The 20,071-nt window shown below is 48.5% G+C and overlaps 1 long non-coding RNA gene across 3 annotated transcripts in view; it reads left to right on the top strand.

Moving 5' to 3' along the window:
• LOC129735632 (uncharacterized) overlaps positions 1–20,071 on the top strand; it is a 33,188-nt gene that overhangs the window by 10,968 nt on the left and 2,149 nt on the right. For 2 of the 3 annotated variants that reach the window (XR_008731390.1, XR_008731391.1), the window contains exons 2-3: positions 899–14,763; positions 18,958–19,211. This is a non-coding gene — a long non-coding RNA (uncharacterized LOC129735632). Of the gene's footprint in view, positions 1–6; positions 14,764–18,957; positions 19,212–20,071 lie in introns of those variants that run through there. The other variant, XR_008731389.1, reaches the window with a different exon arrangement.

The raw sequence follows: 20,071 nt of genomic DNA, 5'->3' as shown, positions 1-20,071 counted from the left end.
GCCTGGATATCACAGCAGGAGGTGGACTGACGGCTGGGTGGGACGGAGGTGGGGTCAGTTCATGACTTGCCTGTGCTGACAACCCCCGGGGTAACAGCTGGGATGAAGCTCTGCTTACATCCTAGGCTACATGTGTCTGTCAGGGGCTGAGCAGCTGCTCAGCACCTTGACATCTTGCAGTGTGTTGGCATCCCTGCACTCAGAGCAAACAAGGAGAGTAGTTGTTTCAGAATAAAATGACAAAGCCATGCATATGTGTGTAGTGGTAGCTGGCACCATGGGTGTCAGCCACAGCCAGCTCCCATGTCGCTTTTCGCTTGTTAAATTACATCACCGTTTGACTGGTCCTGTTTTAACTGGGGCACCTGACAAATGGGAAGAGGAGGAGGGGAAAAAGCAGGTAAGCTGGACATCACCGTCATCTTTCATCCAGGCAGCAGTTTGCATGTTGCTCTGGAGGTGAGACAGGCTTCGGTGATGCTACATGTGAAATCACTGCTGCATGCTGCATGTCAATCCAACAGAGACAGCAGCTAAACAGAATAAGTCAGGTGTGAGATGTACCTGAAAAAGGGGCAGGCTAGAAAGGGGTTGCTAGCATGTATGGTGTGAGAAGGTGCAGCTTGTGCTGCACTATTTTATGGACCACATGGAGATTTATGGCACAAGGCTATAAACAAACAGTTTGGAAAAGATAAAGATGCAATTAGGAATGCAGGATACTTTGGTCCCAAGAGAATGAAATTGCTTGTGTGATGCCTTGTTCACTAGTGCCTATCTGCCTGCTGGTGCTCCCTGCAGTGGACATGCTTTTTAGAATTAAATTGTCCATTTCTTACAGTTTAGAAGTATTCCTGGACATGAGGACTGGAATTAACATACAGCATTTATTTTTCAGTGTCTCTGTAATTAGCGCTGAAGAGTAAGGAGACAAAACAGATGTACACAACACAGGTATTCAAAAGTGAGTAACACCTGCTTCACTAAGACATCTCTAGCTTCTATTATTATCAGGATATCTCACAAATAATGTCTTCGCTAAAAATATCTTCATCAAAAACAGGTTGAAGGTCTTTGTTTCCCTTCCAAAGCGATTTGGAGGGGAGGAAGTGGGCTAGAGTAGAGTTTCTAAGCTGGAAAAAGCCCCAGGACAATTATAATGCCTAGTTTTATTTATGTATAAAATTGATGATCCAACAGCTTCTTGGCTGCTGCTTTATTCTAGTGTCCCCTTACTTGTAAACTGAAGAAAGGCATGTCTGTTCCCAGCCTGACAATATTGTTGATAGATTATTTTAGGAAAAGTTAAGTAAAACCAAGCTGGTTGACTTCTGAAAAGAGGACAAGCAGTGAAGAAAAATGCCTGGTAAGACACTGTAACTTGTTCACTCTAGCTGCCCACAAGCAGCAGCAAATTTGGCATGGCTCAAAGCATTTTTAACGTTCCAGTCAGAACTTGGTAAGATCTGCCAGCTGTAGCAAATGTTTATGCTGGCTTTTGCAGATATTGTCTGCACTGTGTGCTGGCTCTGCCTGTGTGTGCAAATGCTAAGGGGTCCCCTCCCCTCACTGTTTGAGGGTGCTTGCAGTAGGATGGGGAAGAAGGACCTCTACTCCAGAGCAGTGTGGAAAGCACTGCATTGCTCCACATAGGTAGGGCCAAAATAAAAGGTGTTGCATATGATGAAAACATTGGCATGCTGTTTCTGATGTTGTGGGTTTTTTGGTTTTTTTTTTTGTTGGTTTTTTTTGGGGGGTGGTTGTACTTTATTAACAAGCAATCTGATTTCCCTTCTTTCTTTTCAATAACAAATGAAGATTTACTTTTCCCTTTCTGTGCCATCTGTGAGATAATCAGTTTTTTATCCTTGTAGGGTCAAGCATACAGATTGATTTCAGAGATACGTACTTCTGAATAAGATATGCAAAAAAAATGTAGCATCATTTGAAGTGGCAAGGTGGAAAAATAGTTTATTTGATTTGTAGAGTGATAAACTGAATGAACTGCTAAGTGTAATGCTAACTGAATCCAATGGCATGCACCATAGTGATTATTATGGGGTTAACTGCTTCAGTTAAGTTCAGTTAAGTGCCACTGTCACTCAGTACTGTCATTAACAAAGTGGTGTCAACTTGAAAGGCTGGTTGGTGGGGTGCAGCTGGAGCCCAGCCAGGAGCCCGTGCAAATGCAGAATTCAGCTCTTTATTTTATCTTACTTAAAGACCTGCAGACCCTCTGGAGCTTTCACACTCAACAAGAAATCTAGAGACTCACACTGGGTGCTCCTGACCTTAGTGCATTGCCAAGATGCTGTCATTTGACTTTAGGTGGCAATAACGCTGAAGAAATAAAACGAGGTCAGGCTCACGCTCCTGGATCTGGCTGAAGAGCTAGCAGGGGTAAGACTACACCTGTCACCGAAGCTGGCAGTTCCATCTCTAGAAACAAAGGGAAGCAGGAGGGAAGGGAAAGCTGCCACTCTGAAGAAGAAATTTTTCCGTCTCTGTCTGCACTTAAGAGTGAAAAAACCCACCTTTGACAAAAGAAAAGATCCAAAGCACAGCAGTCGTGTCAGAACCGAGTGAGCTGCTTGTTTGCCGAGAGTGTTTTTGATTTACAGGTGACACTGTTACCCTTGTAAACTTGGCATTTGCATAAAATGGGAAGAGGTGAGGTTTTAAATCAGAATTTATCATCATCTTTCTTAAAAGCAAACTTCAGAGCAACTGGCACCAGTGACAGCGAAGCTGCTGGGACCCCCCCAGCAACAGACAAGCTAACAGGCTTGAGCTCTCACAGAACTGTTTAGATTAAACCAAACCCCACAATCAACAGATGACCTCTCCCTGCATCCAAACTCCCTTCCACCACAGCGGTCCCACAGCCATGCTCTCAGATGCTGCCGAGAGCAGCCAGGACCGTGGCACGTTTGCACGCCCACAGCAGAGCTTGCACACCCATCGGCCAGCAAACAGCACCCCCATTCCCTGCAAGGCTGGCTGGCCCTGGCGCGGCTCTGGAGCTTTGCTGCTCTTACTTTTACAGGTTGGCATCGGCTCGCCTATGCACCACTTGCTGTTGGCTTGGCACCTGAAGACCCGCTGGCCTGTGTAGTAGTAGCCGGGGTCACAGATGAGCATGAGCTGGGCGTTGTAGTGGTACTGGTTCTTGTAAGTCAGCCACCACTGCCCATGCTCAACTGCAATGCTGTTAATATTGGGACAGGTGACAGCTGAAATACAGAGGTGGCGAGTCAGGGAAAAGAAATGAGATAAAAGACATTAAGTGTTTAACCCCAGGGCATTTCAGCAAGCATGTTGGCTTTTTAATGAGGGGGCCAGTATTAGCATCTCTGTTTTATGGGTGTTTTCCTAAAGCAAACATAAGGCTTGTTTATTTTAGTCAGCCTTCCAGGAACACTGCTTTTTTTTTTTGTTTTGTTTTGTGTGTGTCCCACAAAACATCTGATCAATCAACAACAGCTGATGGTGTCAGCTGATGAAGGGGGAGTCAGTTCAAAGGATATCCTCCGTAGGGTGGGTTGCTCCCTCTTATACAAAGCATCCAAGAAATTTTGGGTGGGAAAGCAAGACACCACGAGAGGGGATGGGACATCAGACCCAAGTTATGCAGGGTTACAAACCTGGTGCCCTAAATCGTGCACCCGTGAGGCAAAGCTACCCAGGGTAGAGCTGGAAGGCATTATTGAAGGGACTTCCCGAATTCCCCATGGGACTTGCTGCAAACACTCACCCACGCACTGTGGGGGCTGGTTGCCGTTGCTCCACTGCCCTGCCTGCAGGCACTCGTGCTGGGCTCCTTGCCGGGCTGCAGCTGGAAGCCCTGGTTGCACTGGTACATGGCTTTCGTTCCCACTGTGTACTCCTTCCCAAAGACAACACCATTCCTCGGGGCTCTGGGAACTCCACAGGAGAGAGCTGAGAAAGGGGGAAAAAAACCACCACCACAGCCGTGAAATCAGTCAGCTTCCAATTTTATCATCGATTCATGGTGAGCTGAAAGCCCAGATCCCAGCTCTCCCATTTACAGAAGCTCCAGCCCCCTGGTGAATCCCAGAAGCTGCAGCGAATTCCCATTTTAACAGAGGATCAGACCGTCCATCGGTGTGGTAACAGCAAAGCGAACGCTGAATACCAGTTTCTACTAGAAGAGGCTCTCGCTCCTACTTTCTATAATATCTGTAACACAAAATGCATCAACACAACATTCAAAAGTTTTCACACAGAGATGAAGGATTAGATAGCAATAATGTTTTGTATTTACATCCGACAGCAGCAACAAGCTGAAACCCTTTTCCAACAGCACTCCTGGATTACATAAGGCAGCAAATTGTGTAATTATGTTGTGGCAGAAGGCAGGCTAAATTTAGCATTACGGCTGAGAATGTAAGGGGGGGAATTCAGGGGAAATAAAAAAAAATTGTTAACAGGCACAATGCCAAATGGCTGCTCAAGATGGCAGCACTTCGGAGAAGATGCTCTGCACCGCTCCTGCCAAAATCCTCAGTTCTGCGGCCAGGAGAGGGGCCAAACAGGGCAAGAAAGGGGACAGGTAGGTGGCAGAAAGATGAGCGACAGCCGAATACAGACAGACCAGACTCACATTCATTTATGCTGCAAGAGTTTCACGGGACGGGACAAGCCCGGCTACCCTTTTCCCTACCGCTGGGAACACAGGCACCGGGAGTCTGTCACTCAAATCTGGTTTTCTCCATCAGCCTTCGGAAGAGCTGGGGAACCAAACCCAAAACCTGACCTGCCTCCCAAACCACCGCGCGGGTTCCCATCCCTCTCTGAGTCCTTGATCCAGGGGAAGCCGATCTTGCTGGGGATGGAGATGGCCAGCCCACCTGCCTGGACAGGCATGGGATGCCAAGGGGGAAGAGCAGCCTGGGACCTGCAGAGCTGCCACGGCGAGGCCACCAGCCAGTGGGGTGCCACCAGCCCCTGTGGGGCACCAGGATGAGCAGAGCCTGCTAGCAAGCACCGAAACAGAGGCCAACACCTAACCCAAAAAGCTGTCTGCATTTTAAAAATACTCTAAAGGAAATCCATTCCTTCCTGGAGCAGCCTGAGCCGTTCCCGCTCAGCTAATGCATGAACTGGAGGCTGAACCTATGTCCCCCGGGCCACATGCTGACACTTCAACACACACTCCCCGTTCTGTTGTTCCCTCTGCACACAGACGAGGGCTAGAAAATCAGCAACCTTAGAAAACTCGCCTTCTGGTGACACGGAATCCACTGGGCACTGGAAAGGAGAGACCAAGCTTACCATATGTAGCATCAGCACAACCACCAGAGATTTCCTACTGCTGAAGGTCCAAGATACTTTCATCCCACTACTGCTACACGAGTCGGCCAGAGCCCCAGCCTGGAGCACAATTACACAGCACCTTGCAGATGCTGGTGTTGCTAATAGGTGTGAGTAATTCAGCAGGCTCGTATTAGCACGATCAGGCAGATCCCTGGTAGAAATGATAATCACACATATGTCACTTCATCGAGCTAAGGAGCTTGGCAAATCTCCGCACAAGGCTGGGTGTCTAGAACAGCAGCCACGCTGAATACCAATTTCATTCTGAGGCAAAAGAAGAGGGGACCTGGCAAGTCCTGCTCTTTCTCTTGCACCCAGTAGTTCTCATATTATGACTTTCTGATGTTGCACCCAACGCAAGAGGCTGGGGAGAAAGCTGCCCCTCTTCCCAGGCCACTGCCCCCAGCAAAGCCTTCTCCTTCCTCTGTTCAATCCTCTTCTGCACCCTGATACTTCACCAAAACTCATCACCTCTGTCTGCCACCAGGAAACTGAGTCACAGCAGCTGCAGGGAGGGACACCCGAGCGAAGAGAGACCAGGGCCACCACACTCCCGCTCAGTGAGCGCTGCCCTTTGCCTCTCTGCACAGGGGGAGGATGACGATGACTTCCTGCCTCTTCCTCCTCCCAGCAAGCCCCCTGCCTGCCTCTCAAGCGGTCAGTCTGATCATTTGGAGTCTCTCCGCTGCGTAAACCCTGCACTGATACAAAACTTAGCAATAACACAGTGCTTCTGGGCCAGATGTAGTTAATTAAAAATGTCATTAAGCCACCAGAAATGATAAAAAAAACCCACTTAACCCTCTTCACCTGCAGATGGTTGGGCTACAACATAAAGACTTGGACAGGGAAAGCCAACCGGGGCTGAAACCTCTGCAGCCCTGCCCTTGTGGCAGGATCCTTCCCTCTCCGCAAATTCAGCATCCTGGAGCAGAATGTGTATCAGCAAGTTTGTATTTAGAGCCCTTCACAAAGCAGAGAAGCTTGATTTTTGAGGTGGCAATAAGCTTTCCATCTGCTCCAAAAAGCATTTCTGAGACTCTGTGGGCACTGCAATCCACTGGAATTAAGAGGTGACAAAAGAGTGGGTGTTCGAGGGGAAAGCAAACCAGCATCTGGCTTGGAGACCCATGGAGAGCATGGTCCAGGGAAAAAAGGAGGAGAAGCACTTATGGGTGTTCAGAGGTACAAAAACTCTGTCGGCAGGAAGATGATGTGCGAGGAAAAGGGACAGAGGCTATGAAAGCAAATCTGCAGCTGGGATTCCAAAACCAAAGCAGCTTAAAAATAGGCAGCAGAGACAGAAAAGGTGTATTAGATCATCTTGTGTTCTCCCCCATTGTGCCAACACAAGATTGTTCCCTGCAAAATATTCTCTGCTGCTTCCATAAATGTCAGCTAGGAGTGAGCATGTAGTAAAGATTATTCAGAGGGGATTGGGAAGGGGAAGAGGATTATGCGCTGGCAGAAAGGAGCTATGGGAAGTGTCATTTGTTAACCTAGACAGTGTGTTGATGGACACCCCAATTCCCCTCCTCCTGCCACTGCTGGCTGTGTAAGCAATTTATGTATAGTGTTACGAATCGAGTCCTCCAACCTCTGCCACACGCTTCTGGCCACCAGAAAGGATGAGGAATGGAGTACGGCCCAAAACAAAAGGATGCCAGTTGGCTTTGAGAACAATGTGAAGGGGAAGGAAAAAATAAAATAAAATTTAAAAAAATAGACATTTGGATTTTATGTAGCTGAAGCAGGCAAGAAAAGCGCAGCCAGCCCTGGCTGTCAGCTGCTGGAGGCCGCGGGGGGGAGCTGCTCCACCATGAATTCTCCTACAGCTCCCACCCGCTGCTGCTCACTCGCCTCCCGCATCCCTCTCAAGGCACCTGATAACCATGGGGCAGTATTAAGATTCCTGATGTAGATACGGGGAAGCAGTGAGAGGAGGGTGACTTTCCCAAAGGGGCTGTTTCAGCCTCTGGATCTAACACCACCAGCGAGCTGTCCTCCTCCCTGGAGAGCCAGGCTTTTCCAGAGGGACACTGAGCTCCAAGATCCTGACCAAGCTGCTCTCTGTGTGGTCAGTGGACACACCCCCCCCAGCTCCACAGGGGAAACTGGAGCACGAGCCTTCTGAAATGCTTTGAATTGGCCCCCAAATTCTTTCTCTGGTGGTGACTGCTGTGGATTGGCACCACGATGGAGCTCTGGGCATGGAATGCCTTCAGCTGAACCAGAATGGCACAGGGTGGGTTTAGTGCTTCTCATGTAGCTCCCCATGGCAAATCCCCTTCCCACACCACTCCACCCCACGGCACAGCCCTGGTGTGCTCAGCAACACCACAGGACCCCCCCCACATTCCCAGGCTATGTGGGTGGTCTGGCTCTGACTCCCTCCCCGGTGGCCTGGGAACTGGTGCTCAGGGACTTGTTTCTGCTTTGAATCACCGCTGTCAGGTCATCCCTTATCCAAGAGCATCCTCTCCCAACCTCCCCACACACCTTCTCTCTATCTCCTCCCCACCTCCATGTTTAAAATCCCCACACGCCATCACAGCTTTTGGAAGGAAACAGATTTTGGAGCTGAATACCAGTCTCAGATGGCATTCCAGCATACCAGGGCAATAAAAACTTAGCTGCATTTGTACCTATTCTTGATTACACCATTTTCCTCAAAAAAGATGAACTACATCAGAGAATTCCTCGCACTGGGCTAAGGATTCAGGAGGCACAGTTGCCATGACAGCCTGTTGTGCTGTTCATCTGCTCATTCCAGCACTCTGTTTGCACCTGTCTGTTATCACAGAGGCTCCATCGCTGTCTGAGGTTGTGGCCAGTTTCCCAGTTCACCCTTGCCAACAGGACTGGGTAGCAGGGCCTTGGTTTACTGCGTTCCACTCACCTTTAAATAAATACAAGCCTTGGGAGGGCTCCAAATGGATATAAGCACCCGCAGCACAAAACCACCCTTTGGCAGCAGGACTGTTTGCACCCTTGTGCAATTTCTAAAGCGACTAAGTGATTTGGGAGCACAGAAAGGATTTTTTCAAGGCTCTTTGGTGCCTCCCACACTAGATAACCTTGTTTTTCTTTACAGCTTGGACCGGACAACAATGCAGACAGTGCAATGAGGTTTTGCCTGTGCTGTCTGTTTTCTGGCTAGTTTCCAGGGAAGTCAATGCAGTATCAATCCCCTGTGCTTGGTCCCCTTGGAACATGGATGAATGTTCAAAGGCATTGAAAGGCTTCATCAGAATAAAGATGGGCATTTCATCCACATAAAGGAACAGGGTTTATTGGTGGGTTGAGGAAGAGGTGCAATCAGAAAGGGAACACAGTGAGGGAGATGAAACAGTGCCGAAGCAAAGGCCCCCAGGGCACGCTGCCCTGTCTTCCCCTCCACTCCCACGCCTGGAAGGAGCCCTGTGCTAAGTATGATATGTCATAAAGATTACAGTTAATTAGGAGGAAATGTGGAAAGAACAACTACATGCCTAAAGCTTATATGAAGCCAACAGAAACGGGGCACCACCTGAATCTCAAGACATTTCTCATCCCCTGTTGAGAGATGCAGACCTGAAAGGCCACTTCCAGAAACACCAAAGGAAATTTCAGTTACAAAAGCCCAGCAGGACCCATGCTCCTGCCAGTTTTTCCAGATTCTTCCAGGCAATGGCTTCTCCTGTCCTTAACCAAGGCTTGGCTGTGTCTTGACTGGGAGTTCCAACACTTCTACAGCAGCTGCCTTTACACAGCTAATTTTTTTCTCTCCCATCCCGAGCGCTCCCAGTTACTCCCTTCCCTCCCTGCCTACCTATTCCCAAGGACATGGATAGGAGAGGAGCACCCCTCCCTGCCTGCCTGCAGCTCCAATCCTGCTCCAGTTCCCTGTTGAGAACAATTACAGTCAGTTTTTATTTTTACCACGTTTTCCTCAGTCCTTCCCAGGACTTCCCGGATTCTCATAACGCTCTGTCTGCCCGCTCTTACCTTGGCACAGAGGGATCGCTTCGTTCCAGTGGAAGTAGCCCTGCGGGTGCTGGGAGCAGGTGGTGGTGCTGTGGGCAACGAGACGGTAGCCCGCGTTGCAGCCGAAGCGGAATGTGCTGCCAGGGTGCAGACCTGTCTGGCTGAGGATCAGCCCGTGGGCCGGTGGCTGCAGGAGGCTACAGTAAGGAGCTGGGAAGAAGGGCAGAAGCGAATAAGTCAGTCACTGGATGGGCAACGTCTAGAGAAATTCTCTTCCTATTCTCGGGAATGACAGCGCACTTCCCATAACCTAAGGCTGTGCGAGAACTTGTGATGGATAAATAAAAACTCAAAGGGGGGAAAGAACACAGGGCTAGTGTCCAAGTTTCACTCAGCTCTAGAAATAAAGACTCATTTCTGATAATTAAATATTACTTAATTCATTTACTGAGTAATTATTTATTTATGACACACTGGCAACTTTTCAGCTCAGTTTTATAACTTCCATTAATTAAGATTTGCTAAGTTCCAAACCACAGCGATTCATGTTAAGGAATTCTCTGCAAACATTCAGCAGCCAGCAGCAGTTTTGTGCTGATCAAGCAGCCCAGGCTCCCCGGTCTGGATCCCGTGGGAGCAGCGGCACAATGCCGGAACAGGTGCACGGGATGGTTCAACCAGTTCATTGCAAATGCTGTAACACCATCAGTCACGTGTAAGTTGTGTCTTGTGCACCAAGCAGCTCCTAAACACATGTTCTTAGTGATGTTCATCTTCAAACATCTCCAAATGGCCTTGTGGCAAGGACACAGTAATTAACACTGCAATCTTTACTGTGAGCTTCATGGGATGGGTTCCGTTCACCCCAAGCCATGTGGTCTACGGTTATATATTCTGGTTCTGATTTTTAAGAGGGGTTGAGAAACCAGCCAGAGCTTCAAGGTTTCTCCTGGAAAGGAACCTGCCTCCCCCAGCCTCACCAGTGCAGAACCAGCCCAACTTTCTGTGCCTTCCCAGGCTTTGGCAGCTTCTGCCGACACAGATGGCCTATGCCCCTCTGCAGCAATTTCATGGTGATCTTTGGCTGAAGAAACGGCTGTGCCCTTGGCCGAGCACCTCGCCCCTGCTGCCTACTCACCAGAGTAGCAGATTTTGAAGCCTTTTCTGCTGTAGGTGTGATCAGAGGACCAATGGAGATAGACTTTGTTCCTGCTGCTGGTGACGGGCAGAGTAGCTCCCACTCAGCGACAGGAGCAACAGACTCTCGCCAGAGGGACCTGTAAAGAAGGAGGGAATGAGGAAAAGTCAGGGCTGCCATGCAGTTACTCACAGGTCTTATGTGCCAGGGCGCGCAGAAGGAGCGGGCACATTGTGGAACTGGTAGCACGGCAGCTTTCGTTGTGAGTCTGGGTACGGCTGCTCACGCTCAGGGCTGTTTTGTGAACGCGAGCTCCTGCGCAGACACCTGGCTCCTGGGGAACCAATGGCAGCGAGACCGGGATTTTGCTCCAGGCAGCACGCCTCCCGCGCAAGTCCCCACGCGCAACCACAGAGGCATCAGTGCCGTGTTTGTGTTCGGCGTGTAGCTACAAGGCTGCTTCGCCATGAGTACCGACAGATCCCCGATCAGGTCATGAGAGCTCAGGGGTGCAGAAAATCTGGTCTGCGTGGGCTTCAGGAATGAGAATTCCCACCTTCCCAACTTGTCCCTTCCCAGCAATGTCTGCTATAGTTTATCCTGGGAGTTTTCTAACTCCTTCCCCTCTGAAAAATACTTTCCATCTAACAAAAAAAATAAAATAAAATATCAAACCATTGATATTTTCTTATGCAGAGAATCCGTGAGTCTTAGAAGGAGCTTTCTCCAAGTCCAGGAGAAGGCTGTAGGTGCAGTGGTGGAAAGCCATCCCTGAGCACTCTGGGAACAGCGATTAAGAGCTATCCAAACTGCTGCTTTTTCCTTTTCCCCTCAGTTGCTAAGCAAGTCATAGAATCACAGAATCATTCAGGTTGGAAAAGACCTTTAAGATCACCGAGTCCAACCATTAACCCAGCACTGCCACGTCCACCACTAAACCCTGTCCCTGAGCACCTGCACGTCTTTTAAACACCTCCAGGGATGGTGACTCCACCACATCCCTGGGCAGCTCCTTCCAATGCCTGACAACACTTTTGGTGAAGAAATTTTTCCTAATACCCGATCTAAGCCTCCCCTGGCACGACGAGGCTGCTCCTCTTGTCCTATTGCTTCTTACTTGGGAGAAGCGACCGACCCCACCTCGCTACAACCTCCTCTCAGGTCACGGGCAAAAGGGTGACTTTCTTACCATCAAAGATTTCGAACTCGTCATACTGCTTCTCGCTCAGGAAGTACACAATGGTGAGGGAAATGTTATACCCAGGCTCCACCTTCACCACCCACGAACAGGTCTGGAAGGGAGGGTAACTTCCCAGGAAGCTCTGGCTGAGGATCACACCGGTGGAGTCTGTCAAAACCTCGTTCATCGGACAGTACACTGCAGGGAACGGGAAGAACAGACAATAAAAAAAAAATGAGTTTTCCTATTCTGCAGAGGAAGAAAACACAAGGTGCTATGGCCAAGAAGGTCTGTCCTGACACACTAAGCCAAGACAGAGCCCAGCTTACACCCACTTGGACCCTTGGGGCTCGCGGAGAATCCCCAGACCCTGATGTAGGCTCCGAATGAAGTGTGCTGCATTTCCACAAATCCCAGCAATCGCCACATTGAAAGGAAGGGACAAAAAGCAGCAATGCAAACAAACACAACTGTCTTTGCGTCGTTTCACATCTCTTCTGAAACAAACGGTGCTGCAACCGAGCAACTACTCTCAAGTTACAAAGCACTCCCCGGGAATCCCTGGAAACTTTATTGCCTGGATCAGAACAAAGTGTGCAGCTACAGGCTTCTCCCAGGTCACCCACCGAGCTGTTAACTAGGACTTCAGAAGTCTTTCTGGAATCAATACACCCCATTCAGCTTGTGGAAATATTAAATCCTGTTGAAAATGCTAAACATAAAGGCCAGCAAATACACCCCAGAAGAGGAGGCAAACACACAAAGTGAGCAAAAAGTGTAAAAAGAAAGAGATTTTTATTTACTCATGTCACTAAAGCCCAGTGCAAATGCTGTACTTATATTAATAGAAAACAGCCAGAACTATCCAGAAAGAACAGTGTATTCTTTCCAAATCCTTAATCTCATCAGTGATTTTTTGACCTCTATTAATTGGTAGCCAGATGTAATTTAAGCAGTCCCTTTACCCCCAGGCTAAGAACCATCAGTAAATAATTGAATGACCTCCCTTTCTCTCCTTCAGTTCATGCTATTTCAGAGAGAATAAAGCTATAGAAAAATATCCCATTATATGGTAAAAATGTTCAGATAGGAGGGAATGAAGGAGATTATTTAATCACAGCTGGAGTGAACAAAAGTACCAGCAGGAATCCAGAGGATAAATAGGGGAACATGGCAGCATGGAAACATCTCTGGGATCCCTCCTGCGCAGCAGCAAGGTGTACAACGCAGCATGCTTGGGACTTTCATTTGTCTCCCATGTAATACATTCTGTGGCACTAATAGGGAAGCTGCTCCTCACGGAACTGCCTCGCTGGAGGAGCTTGCTTTGCTGCAGCCCTGCTCTTCCTTCGGCTGTTCCTGTGTCACTGGCAAACCATCAGTGCCGAATTCCTCCCCCTTCCCAAGATAAGGATGTTTGGGTGACTGTTATAATGACTTCAGGGATCCAGTCAGACACAGACTTCTGCTCAGCTCCACAAGCTTGAAATGCCTTCCAGAACGGGGGGCTTGGGGTATAAGCCAGAGGTCCCTCCTGTGAGGCAACGCCCCTGCCCCCCAGACAATGCAGAGACCCCACAAAATCCCTGCAGCCAGCAAAGGGGGCGCAGGAACTTTCCCCATCATTTATTAGGGACCTGTGGCAACGAGTTACGCAGCAAATATCTCACTGTTATTTGCAGGTTGTTGCTCGAGCCCAGTCACAGTGCACACGGTGCGTGGCATAGCCTGCGAGGCGGGTTGGGAGAACAGCCTTTCCCTGCACGGTGATGCCTCCTGACCCTCCTCATCAGGTCCTGATGGGTGATTTTGCACTATTGGGACCCTGGAGATGTGAGAGTTAACCCCACAGATGCAACATGTGCAAGGAAACCTCCTCCAGTGCCACCCAGCTTGCTCCCTCCCTTACAAGCCCCCCCTGCTTTGCAGCAGTCTGTGAGTAGGGGGGCTTCAGCTGCCACCCTGGGCACCCCAGCTTTACCTTCACATGTCGGGGGAGGTCCTTCAAACTGCAGGTGAGTGCCCAGTTTGCAGGTCAGGATTTCATTTCCAATCAAGGTAAAGCCAGGAAGGCATCTGTACCTCACTATGTCACTTACAGACGGAAACAGAAAACACCTTGATCCAAGAGAAGCATCAATTCATGCAGACTGAGCCGTGCCCTGGAAAGGGGGTACCACGGGGAGCAGAGACCTCTCGGCTGCGCCTCTGCCATCCAGCTCTGGCATGACCATGCAGAAATAGAAGGCGTAGATGCAGAAATAAAAGGCATAGAAAGGCACGCTGGAGTCTCAGTTGGATTAAACTGCTGTCATGCCGCTGAGACTATTATGATTTGTGCAAGCTATTTCAGGTAGAGACTTTCCTCAAAGAGAGCAGATAGTGAGAAAAGCTGCTTTAAAAAAAATAAAAAAAATCACAGCTACTTTGCTGGCTGCAGACGCAGTTAAAATGTGGATGTAACCATGCGCCACAGCAAAAAAAATAAAATAAAATACAAAAAGCACAGTCAATATGGGTGAAAAGTTCTCAAAGAAAAGAATAACGGCCTCTAAGCTTTCACACAAATCTTTGTTTGAAACGCCTGAAAACTATTATTGTGGCAAAGATTTCAGAATATTTCTGAACAAGCTCGGGGCTCTCAAAAGCCAAAGCACTTCTGCTGTACTAACAGAGAGGAAGAGCCTCAGGACAATCAGATCAGTTTGACTCCCTGTGAATATTGGGTGCTGAGCAAGGTCCCGTGCAGCTCCCCATGCGGTCACCCATGGGAAAAGGTCTCCTGAACCCCCAGATATGGGGTGACAGGACCTGGGGGTCTTCCTGTGGGCACTGCCAGCAGCTGGCGAGGGGGAATGGAGGGCTAGGAGGCCTGGGAGAGGCTACCTTTGTTAAATTCTTTGTTCTCAGTGATGATTTCTACGTTGGGAACGATGGTCGGAGGCTGACGTCTGAAGAGCTGGTAGGCTGGAAGAGCAAAGGAAGAGTAGCAGAAGTTAGGCTGGGGGTGAAAGCAGCCACAGCCATCTCTGTGCTAAGCACCATGGACATCAGTGCAAATCCTCCCTCTCCACAAGTAGCAGGAATCGGCAAAAGTGCAACCAGCCCTTTCCCCCTCCAAACCCTACAGAGATGGATCCAGGTATGGGTCCCCCAAAGCAGCTTTTTCCAGTTTTTTTACACCTAATAGGAAACACATTGTTGTCACTCAGTGGAGATGCAGGTGCCCAGACAGTGTCAGTCCGTCTGGATGACGGGTGCTGATGCCAGGCAATGTTACCAGCACCTTTTGGGACAGTACGGGAGAAGATGCTGGTGACCTCAGTGGAATCGGGTCCATCTCATGACAGGCAGAGCCTCAGACTGCTCCAGCACCAAGTAGATCACAACAATTATTCAGAGAATTTCATCCTTACCACCTGCCCTCAAACAGAACTCACAAAACTCACTGACTATTTTTTTTAAACTTGGAATTATTCGTTAATTTCTTCTGCAAATAATTGCAGGAGTGCTAGTGTTTTCAACTGCAAATCTTATACGTAGCTTGCAGTTCACAACGTAACCTATGCAAGGTTGCTGTCAGTGCCTCACGGAAGGCAAAACAGGCAGACCTTGCACTCTTTGCTGAATTAGGTGTTTTTTTCAGGAGTACTATGTGGCTAAACAGGAAAAAGAAATCCTGTTGATGCGCTGAAATAATTCCTTACGGCTCACACACCTGACCGAATACATTGCAAACAGCCCATTTGCCACCAAAAATTCAAGATCAGCTAACAGTGGGCAAAAGAAACGCGCTGCTGACAAGCATGTGGGTGCATAAGGCTTGAGCACTGCACTGCTTATGAAAATAAACACACAGGAGCTATGAACACTGTTAAATTGAAAATATGGTACTGGGAACTAAATGAATATTAATGGAAGACACTTACTGCTATTTGCTCAGCACTTCTCTGCATCTTTGCTCCCCCTGCACCTGACCCTGGACAAGCATAACTTCCTCTGAAATTTATATCAGCCTGTTAATTTAAGATACAGGAGCTCAAGCTGCCACTGAATATTAATTCTTACTAACTCCACAATGATGAACTCTTCACACCGCGGAAAGGCTAGCAGTCCTGGCAGCAACCTTAATGAGGCTTCTAGTGATGCTTAAATACGCATGTACAGAAGCACATGCTCCATCGTCTTGCCCCAGGTTCCTTACCCCCTAATCCATGGTAGGACAATACTTTCCAAGAGGTGCATGGAAAAATGTGATGTTTGGAGGTCTGGGGAGCAAGCTAGAGGGAATTCAGGGGCTGCTGTTAACGTGAGGGGTGGGCTTACACACCCCATGTGTGCAACGGGGAGGAAAAACCAGCCATGGGCTACTACAGTGAGCTGAACTCAACTGGGGGCGAGCGTGTGGGGGTGGTGAGGGGTCAGGGGAAAGTGCCAGCTCTGTAATTCGGACAGTCAGCCCCTTCCTTGCAACCCACCTTGGCAGCACAGAGAATGGATGAGCAAAGGAGCCAGGAGAGCCCATGTGTGCGATGGGAGCGGGAGACAGGAGGCAGCAGGGAAGAATCCTGCTGCATAGCAAAGAGCCATCCCAGGAGGGAACACACTTATTTCCAATCTTTCAAAACAGATGTTTGACAGTGGGGAAGAAGGAAAGGAAAGCATAACAAAAATTTATATTAAATGCTACTTAAAAAGTGCTTGACAGCACCTATTGAAGTGGAAAGATAACCCAGCATTCACAGCATTAGTCTCCTCTCCTTAATGGGCCATATTTCAATACAGAGCTGTGATTAAGATGGCTTCAGCATAGCGGTGATACAGCACTGGTAAAGCTCTTTTCAACAGCACATCCATTTGTTCTCACCAGGACAAAACAGAGTCCTGTCCTTGAAACCACACTGGGACCCCCTTGAGTTACTGTGCCATAAAACTCATTCCCATCACACTCACACATCAGCTCCTGTTGGCACCTGAACTAACCCATTTAATAATAGGTGCAATATCATCATTTTTCAAGGGATGCTATTGAATCTTTAAGCTCTGGGAATCATTCTTTTGTTTCCCTTCCTCCACCCTAAGGAAACGTTTCTTTGCAGCCATTTAAAAGGGCAACAGTTCTCTTGACACAGTGCTGATCATCTCTGTATGGGAAAATACAATTTAAAGCTGAGGAAGGATGTCTCCTATATCCTAGATCTGCCAGCATGCAGACACAGAAATGAAAATACACGTTGCTGAAAATCCTGAGGAAATCGCTTTTCCTGCAGTTACACCCCAAAGGGTGATGACAAAGATTTAACTGACTGCACTGCCTGAGCCCAGTGTGAAAACTTCCCCCTTTTTCCCACACCTCTTGTGGCGTGCAAGGCACCACATGCAGAGCCAGAGCCTGGGAAAGAGGGAAATGTCTCACCCTGGAGGCAACCACCTCAATCGCTTCCATCTTTGGGGTTAGGCTTTATGCTAAAGCCCCACGTATAAAGGAAGCAATGAGCCAGTAAATGACCCTAATGAAAGGCCAAGCAGTTGCCAGAGTGCCCAGCTGGTTCACGGGGAATGAACGGCTGTCCCAGCTCCTGCCAACACCAGCTCCAGACCCCTCGTGCCTGTGAGTGGCTTTATAACCCACATAAGCTAAAGAAACTTCAGCACAAAGCACTATCAAGATTAGAGAATGGCAACATATGCTGATGGGCTCTAACCATAGCAATGATACAATCTAATTCATATTACAAAAGGAAGCACTCGCTGAAATGCAGCATGTTTACACACTGCTCATTTCTGAGCCAAACTACCTAAGCCATAATTTTTTGCATAACTGTTATATACGCACCATTGTCTGGCAATATAAATCTCACAGTAAACCAATTCCCTCCAAAACCTAGCAAACATTCTTTAAATTCAGCCTATTGTATAATACTTGCCTTTCAGAACTGAACATAAGCTAAGGCATTCTGCACAGATCCATCCTGTAATTCACACCAAGGCTTTCTTGAACGTTGTTGCCAGCAAATTACCCCAGCAAGAGGAGGTCTCCATTTGTATTTTCCCAAATCCCAGCACCGCTGTAGGAACCTGTTAGCTAATCCGATTTAAAGTTGGGCTCTTGTTTCGTGGTAGAAAGCACAAGGTCTCATTTCAATATAATTCCTGACATCGCTCTTAGCATGAGCTGCACTCACACCAAAGAATCCCCAGGTAATTCAAGGATTTATGGCAATCCTTTTCCTCCCTAGAGGAATGAAGTCACCCCTCAGCTGGAACACAGCTGCCATTTAAAACTAGCCACCAATATGGCCCAGTTGGTTTAGCACAGCACTGGAAAAGCAATACCACATCCAGCCAGCACCGCGGGGAAGGGGACTTTTAGGTGGACAAAGCAGAGGTATCCGTAATGGGATCTGCCACAGAGAGGACAATATTTGCAGGCATCACCTTGAGAGAGGTGTAGGGCTGGCATGGCTATTCGCCTGCAGGGACCTGATCTGTGCTTGAACGATCACCACGTAACAGATGGCTTTCCACATCTGCACGGGGTGTGTGACCGCTTGCCAGTGGTTGAAGCGACCTTCAATCTCAAACGTCTAGCACTGGGCCCTTTGTGGAAGACTTCAGGTAAAAGCATGTTTTTTCACATCTTTTCCTCACAAGCCACAGCTAGCCCATGCCCCGCCACATCCCACAGGTGGGTATAAAGTTCGTGTTGCTCAGCAAACAACACAGACTGTAGAAATAAATGGCAAAAATCCCTCCGTTGGCTGCATCACTGTGGAATTTCATCAGGACCTGATTGGAAGAGCTTTGGGCTGATTTCTTAGCAGAGTTGCCAGTGAACACACCGAGCTGTGGGGCTGTTTGCTGTGGACCATCCCTAAAATCGTATGTCAGAAATACAAGGAAAGAGCATTATTACACGTCCTTAATCCCAGCAACAACCAACCTCCTATACTGCACGCACAGGAACTCCTGCATGCTCTTCCTTCCTTGTCCTCCCTTTTCTACATCTGTATTCCAGTCTCATCAGCTCTCTTGGTAGCTGTCCTGGACCCCCCGCCCCCCTCCCCACTCCAGCCTAACCAGGATAACCTCTTCTGGCAGTGCAGTGCTCACTTGGTAGACCATTAAAAACACCAACTTCATTTTTAACCTCAGAACTTGAAGAGTTACAGCCAGCTTTCCCAAGGAGTTTCACTCCCTGTTGGCACAACAGACATAGAGATATTTTGCAAGTCAGATACTGAGTGCTACAAGCTCTTTAGCCAGGGCAGCTATGTGTGCTCCCTTGGTTGAATGAAGTTGACAATACATCATTTCTCTTTCCTTCTCCAAATAGGAAAAGAAGATCCCAGCCTGCAAGACTCCTGTGGTGAAGCAATCAGTGCCACTTCATAAACCGCAGCAGAGCTGCACCCACTTTACATCAGAGGTCAGAGCTCCCAGTTGCTGCTATTTAAAAGGCAGCTGAGGGTCACAGCCAGGGCTGGTGCCTAATGCCATTCCAGCGCTGCCTCTGCAGCCTAGGAGAGCAGCTTGGATGGTAGGGCTGTGCATCTCCGATGGCAAAAGAAAAACCAAAAGAGGACATTGGTAAGTGTAGATGATTTTATCAATGGCTTTTTCTTCATTCAGCCTCTATCCACAGGCAGGTAGCCATAAAGTGCAAAAGGGAAAAAAAAAAACCAACGAGCCCCATAAAGATGTCTATCAGAGAAATCAGAAGTGAAAGGCAACTCTTATTACGCCAGTCCGAACAAGATTCATCTCAACTAAATTCAGCTTGAGATAAAGACCCCATTTACCATTCATAAAGTGCCCTCTGCAAAGCCCCCTAAGCTTCCCAAGAGGTGGCTCCTTATTCCATTCAGCAGAGCGTTTTGGAAATGCAGGGAGAGGCTGATGAAGGCACCCAGGAGGACAAGCGAGGCTCTGCTGCCCAACACCCTCCTGCCGCAGCTGGGACACCAGTCTGCACCCCCCAGCCGCTCAGCCCCTGCTCATGGTGCCAAACCAGTCTTGCCAAGCCCAGGCGCTGCGGAGGTCTGATGGGCTGCTTCATTTTTAATTGCTGATGACCACAGAAATCAATGGCAAGAAAGATCTGCAAGGTCTGACAGATGCTGCCATACGGCCCAAGGTGGGACCACTCCTTGTGAGCTGCACACCATTGAGGCAAATGTACCATGGAGGCTAAGGATTCCCGTCCAGACTGCCCTCTAGACCCAAAGGATGACACTTCCATTGCTTGGCATGAGCAGCCTAGTCAGCCAGGGATCATTGCCTTCACTGACCTTGCACTCCCTGCCTGCATTTCTCAGGAACGTTACATCAGCAGTGTTTGGAGACAGTCACCTTGTCCGTTTTGCCAACCGCATGGAGCACATGATCCTTAATCTAAAGGCTCTATCAAGCACCCAGAGTTAAAAAATTCCAAATCCTCATCCCGGTGT

Source organism: Falco cherrug, chromosome 3 (genome assembly GCF_023634085.1).
Source record: "Falco cherrug isolate bFalChe1 chromosome 3, bFalChe1.pri, whole genome shotgun sequence".
NCBI lineage: Eukaryota > Metazoa > Chordata > Aves > Falconiformes > Falconidae > Falco > Falco cherrug.
Note: the sequence above shows the minus strand (reverse complement) of the source record. Positions and strands in the feature narration are given on the sequence as shown.